The sequence below is a fragment of the Microtus ochrogaster genome, linkage group LG3 (genome assembly GCF_000317375.1).
Source record: "Microtus ochrogaster isolate Prairie Vole_2 linkage group LG3, MicOch1.0, whole genome shotgun sequence".
Taxonomy (NCBI): domain Eukaryota; kingdom Metazoa; phylum Chordata; class Mammalia; order Rodentia; family Cricetidae; genus Microtus; species Microtus ochrogaster.
In genome coordinates, this window is record NC_022029.1 from 38,200,768 (window position 1) to 38,206,926 (window position 6,159).

Genomic DNA, 6,159 nt, shown 5'->3' on the forward strand with positions numbered 1-6,159 from the left:
ACCCAGGATGGACGTAGGCTAGAATCTTCCCGGTAAGCACACCCAGCTGGGCTACAGCAGATTATTAGAGATGGGCTAGTCCAGGTGCGAGAGTTAGCCTAGAAGAGGCTAGATAGAAATGGCCAAGCAGTGCTTAAAAGAATACAGTGTCCGTGTAATTATCTCGGGTAAAGCTAACTGGGTGGCGGGACACAGCCCACAGCTCCTATTACTACAAGATTCCAAACACATGAAGGCAGTAGGACTGAGCTGAAGAACAGGTGAAGAAGAAGAGAAATCAAAGCCAGACAAATAACGGAAATGAGGGCCAAGTGCAGCTTGATAGAACATTCTGAGAACCACAGCTCTCATATGAGCTAGGAATAAGGAAACTTTTGAGCAGAGACCAGCTAGACTCTGGTCTATGTGTTCAAGGGAGGATGTGTTAAAAAGTGATTACAGGACAGACCATAGCCCAGAGATGGTGGTGACTTAAATAAGAGGGACAATGAAAGTTGTAACAAGGTCATAAGGCCAAGAGTTGAGTTGAATGAATTTCCTAACAGATTCAGTGTTAGATTTAAAAAGAAAGAGTCTCTATCAGTTCAAATAAAGAAAACTAAGTGGACCAGATTGGAAAAGGCTATTGGATGTTAGTTTTAGAATAACTTAAATATAAGAAGTCTAGGAGAACTTGGCTATCTGATGGAAGTGTAAATCTAGAATACAGGAAGAAGTCTGGTCTAGAAATTAAATCTAAGAGTCATGGGCATATGGAGACTCTCTAAAGCCCCGAAGTTGGATGAGATAGGAAAAGGAGTCCCCAAATCCTCACATTGCTAGTGGAGGTGAAGCCAGCAAGAAGTGTGAGGAATGTCTAATGGTGCAGGAAGAAAACGGAAGGAGTCTTTCCTCCTTAGTGTCTTGTCCTGTCACTGTGATAAAATGTCACACATTTGGAGGTCAGATAAATTCTTTCTTCTCATTGATTAAATTTATCCTCATACAAGCATAGAGTGTATTCTATTTGCTCGCTCTCCCCACCCTCTCTTATCTCCCTTCCATGTCTACTTACCCACAGAGGTCTGTCTCCCCTACTCATCCGTTTTGGCTTTGTGACACTCTGATTCAACAATGGCTTAAGTTTTCACTCTCTAACTTCTACTTAAGTTGATGGAAGCAGACACAATTCAGTTTCATGCTCATTTCCCTAGATTAGGAAAATACCTGGTTTATATTACATGCTTAATAAATAGTAGTCGATTATATACATAAAGAGCTTTAATGTAGTGTTACTGTGTGCAGTTTTGATCTGCTTGCTGTACAACAGAAGCTAATTACTTAAAAGGAATGAGAAGGACAGAGAAAGACCTTTATTACAACAAAGTAGTTGACTGGAAGATGAAAGACGGTCTCCTTATAAGGGTCATTTTGCTGAGTTGACTGACTCAGAGGCAGCGTGTATCAGCCATGGCATCTCAGACTATTAGGTGTTCTTCACAGAGCACTAGCAGTGACACATAGCAGATAATAACCAAAGTGTTTCTCACTTCTGCAATTTCAAGTCCAAAGATCATGACTTTCTAAGGCTAGTTTTGTCCTTACTACGTTTGCCTATGTGCAATTCCTGACATATTACACAATGGACAGGATGTGGTGAGCAGCTGGCCCCAGGCCCCATTGTTGACCGATGACCTCAAGGTAAGGACAGAAACTATACTTCACCATATTATTATGGAAGGCAAGAGTCAGGGGGTCTCAACAGGAGTCTACTCTCTGCCAATGTTTACTATTTTGGCTATATGAATGCTCACAGTTTTCATATTTTTGTATATGTTTTGGGACTGTTTCATGGAGCCCAGGATGGCCTTAGAGTGTAGCTGAGGATGGCCTTGAACATCTGCTCATCCAGTTTAGCTTACTACCCAGCTTATCCCTGTGATACAGGAAAGCACTCAACCAGTGGCTTTTTATCCTGGTTTATCCTGGGAGCCACTGGATATTTTTCTGGAAGACAACAATTTCAGAGGTTATGGGACATGGCAATATACAACTGTCACACCAGCCCTTGGGGAGGGAAGGTTGACTGCAGAATTCAAGATTGTCTTCTGCTTCATAGTGGCTCTGAGATCTTCCTGTGTTACATGAGACCCTATCTTGACAGCAATAAAATTAAATTGGTAAAACCTGGAATGCCTATATGGACAATTTTCACTTATATTATTAGCCACTAGGTAATATTAAAGCAGTTTTAAATTAACATTTTCTTTTTAGAACAGTACAAATAAATTCTTTTAAAAATATTTATTTTTTTTTTAAATTTCATTTTACATTTCAACTCCAGGTCTTCCTCCCATCCCTTCTTCTGCCCTCCCTTGCCTCCTCCCCAGTCCATCTCCCATCCACTCCTCCCAAAGGGTAAGGCCTCTCATGGGGAATCAACAAGACCTGGTCCATTAAGTTGAGGTGGGACCAAGCGCCTCCCCTCTGCTATAAGGCTGAGTATGGCTTCCCATCATAGGGAATGGGCTCCAACAAGCTAGCTCATGTACTATGGAGAGATTCTAGTCCCATCGGTAGGGGCTCTTCAGATAGACCAAGGTACACAACTGTCTCCCACATGCAGAGGGACTAGTTCTGTTCCACGGAGGTTGAGTGGGGAAAGGATGGAATGGGAGAGCAATGAAAAAGATATCTTGATAGAGGGAGCAGTTATGGGTTTATGGATAAACATGGTGCTAGGGGAATTCCCAGGAATTCCTAAAGATGAGCCCAGCTAAGACTCCTAACAGTAGTGGAGAGGGCATCTGAACTGGCCTTCCCCTATGATCAGATTGGTGAATACCCTGTCATCATAGAACATTTATTGATAAACCAAATTCTTAGTGGCATATTGTACTTGTATACATAGATATACTCTAAAAACATCTAAGCCAAGATTTCAGATACTAGTTATACTACTTTGTGTTTAAACTGAATGCAGGTATCACAGGATATTTTGCTTACAATGTATATGCAATCATGCTCCTGATGTCAACTATTAAAACCCATTTCATCGGGTCTTTGAGATGGTACTCTAGAGAGTATTCCATGTAGAAATAATGAAGGATGATGGTGGTTATAATTCAATTACACAAATAACATGGGCATTCTACATTGCCACCAACAGTCACATCCTCATGATTAAAAATCTAAACCAAAATGAAACAAAAATTTACCACCTCCCACCCCTGCCAAAGCCTGGAGTCTGGTTTTAGCCAACTGCTCCTGGGTATAGTGCTTGCCCTGGAGGGTAGTTGAAACATCTAAGAATAACCACACAGAACACTTATTTTCCCTTTCTGAGGAGATATTAGCTGCAGAGAGCTTCTTCTTTGTTTAGGGTGAGAATTTATGTCCATTTCCCTTTTTCTGTGTTGGGATTTTGTCTGGTATGAAGCTGTGCTAGTTATGTTCTTAGGAGCACAGTCAGAGAGGGAGGGAGGGAGGGATGGGGTGAGTATGGAGGTTGGTATCTAAGAGGAAATGAGGAACAAAAAAAAGATTAAAATATATTGTATAAAAATTAAAAAAACCCAACAACCCAGAATACAGCAAGCAAACAAACAAAAAAAAAAACCTAGTGTATTTTATTTTCTTAATAAAAATTGGGACAGAGTGGGAAGGAAAACAGTAACATTCAACTGAGCAGTGACATGGGCACATGCCACTGTGGATACTTTTACTGCATGTACAAGAAGATGCTATTTAAGTCCTGCTTCTTAGAACACTGAAACTCCACTTAGCAACACTGCCCATGCCCCCACTCCAAAGCAGCCTGCAAAACCACAGCAAGCTTTGCTTAGCACTTCCTTCACCAGGTGAGCATGTGACTATGGACGTGCCTGTTGCCAGGTGAGTCTGAAGAAGTTGAAGATAAGGCCCAACTTTAGCCTATTAACTACTGAGTCAGAATACGTCTTGGGACAGAAGATGCCAGAGGCAAATATTGTGAAATATCTGAAAGCAAAGGTTAAACATGTTGACAATAACAAATGCAACGGGCTGCACTGGCCATTTCCATTTCCTGCTTTAGAGGTTGTCTTATTCCCTGGGCAAATATTTGTTGACTTGGGAACCCACAAAAGGATAAAGGAGAAATAAACCTTTGTCTGTGACCTTACTCTTTGGCTTATATTCATTAAAATGATAAAAACCCAATGAGCTTTTGTTTGGCTATTTTCACTTCTCTTTTCCTCTTCTACTTTCCCTAGATTTGTCTTCCATTGTTAATACTCTTTATAGTTCAAAAATCTTTTCTGATGTCATATTCTCTCTTTCAGTTATCAGTTGGTTTTAATTTTTAATGCTTTTCTTCCCCAACTCTCTTAGCTATAGTTTTCTTTCCCATGGATTTAATCTCTCCAGCAGCTGGTTTCATCTGTATTATTTCATCCTGCTCACATAAATATTGTCAAAGCTTTCCCTTCTGTTTAACCCCAGAGATGGAGATTAATAGATGAAAAATGGGTTACACTCTTTCTTTCTTTCTTTCACAGAGTAGCTGCTTCTCATGAGGTGTTTGTATCTAACCAGCTGCTATACTTAGAAAATATTGATATCTGATGACCAAGTCCTTAACTGGTTATCTTTGGGAATATATGTTTTTCTATCTATTTCACTATTAATATTTTGTTTTTAATAAATTTTTATGATGACATTTTATTGTGATTGTACTTAAGCTGTGATTTTATTTTATAAATTGTTTCACCGTCATATAATCTTTTAACGCATGACCATGGTCTTAGCTATTTAAAAGCAGTGCTATCCTAGTCTAAAGACTTGCTCTGTGAATTTTTTCTTATTTAGTTTTGCTTGCATTTTTAAAAATTAAAACATAGTTACATCATTTCCTTCTTATTACCTCTACTTCCTCCTACATTCTTTCCTCAAGACCTTTCAAATTCGTGGCTCCTTTTTCTTTGATTATTATTGTCCCATGCACAAACACACACACACACACACACACACACACACACACACACACACACACACACGTATATATATGCAAATATTTAAATGCAACCTGCTAAGTTTATTGAGTGTTGCTTGTAGGTGTATGTTTTCAGGACTGACTATTTGGTATTAAGTAACTCCAGAGAAGACCAATTCTTGCTCTCATGGTACTTAACTGCCTGTAGTCCTTTGTCTAGGGATTGGACCCTGTGATATTTTCCTCTTCCATGTTAACACTCAATTGGTGGTGTCCTCATTCAGATCTTGTTTAGGCCGCTGTATTGTTGAGGTTTCATGGGTGTGGTGATTTGAGAGAAACTGGCCCCCAAAGGGAGTGGCACTATTAGGAGGTGTGGCTTTGTTGGAGGAAGTGTGTCACTGTGAAGGTGGGCTTTGAGGTCTCAGGTGTGCTTAAGTCACACCCACTGTCTCAGTTCGCTTCCTATTGCCTTTGGATCAAGATGTTGAATTATCTAGCACCTTGTCTGCCTGCATCCAGCCACACTCCCAGATGCCATGCTCCCTGCCATTATGATAATGGACTGATCCTCTGAAACTGTAAGCCACCACCTCAATTAAATGATATCTTTTATAAGAGTGGTCATGGTGTCTCTTGACAGCAATAAACACCCTAACTAAGACAATGGGTGTAGCTTCCTTCTGGTTCTTTGGCTCTTATAATCCTTCTGTCTTCTCTTTAGTGATGTTCTCTGAAGCTTAGGTGTTGGGATTGTGTTGCTGATGTATCACCTGGGACTAGGCATCCCTGGATTAGCTGTTCTCTGCATTTTGACAAGTTGTGACTTTCCGTAGTGGTGTCTGTCTGTGCAAAGAGAAGCTTATCTGTGGTGGTAAGTATTTATCTGTAGGGTAAATATTTAGAATGCAGTTAGGAATTATGCTAGTTTTGAAAAGTGGTTGTAGTAGGTTTTCTTCCAAGATTTATGCTTCACTAGCCCCAGGTTGGTTTCTGGTATTGAACATGATTTTCCTTCTGCTGAACAGGCTCCGAGTCCAGTTAGAGAGCTAACATTATCACTAAGTGACAATGAGTGACAATGTTGCACTTTTGTGGATATCAGTTCCTATAAAAAAGATTTATTTATTTAAATTAAAAGATTTATTTAATATGTATAAGTGTTAAGCTTGCACGCATGCCTCCGTGCCAGAGAGGGTGTACTAGAT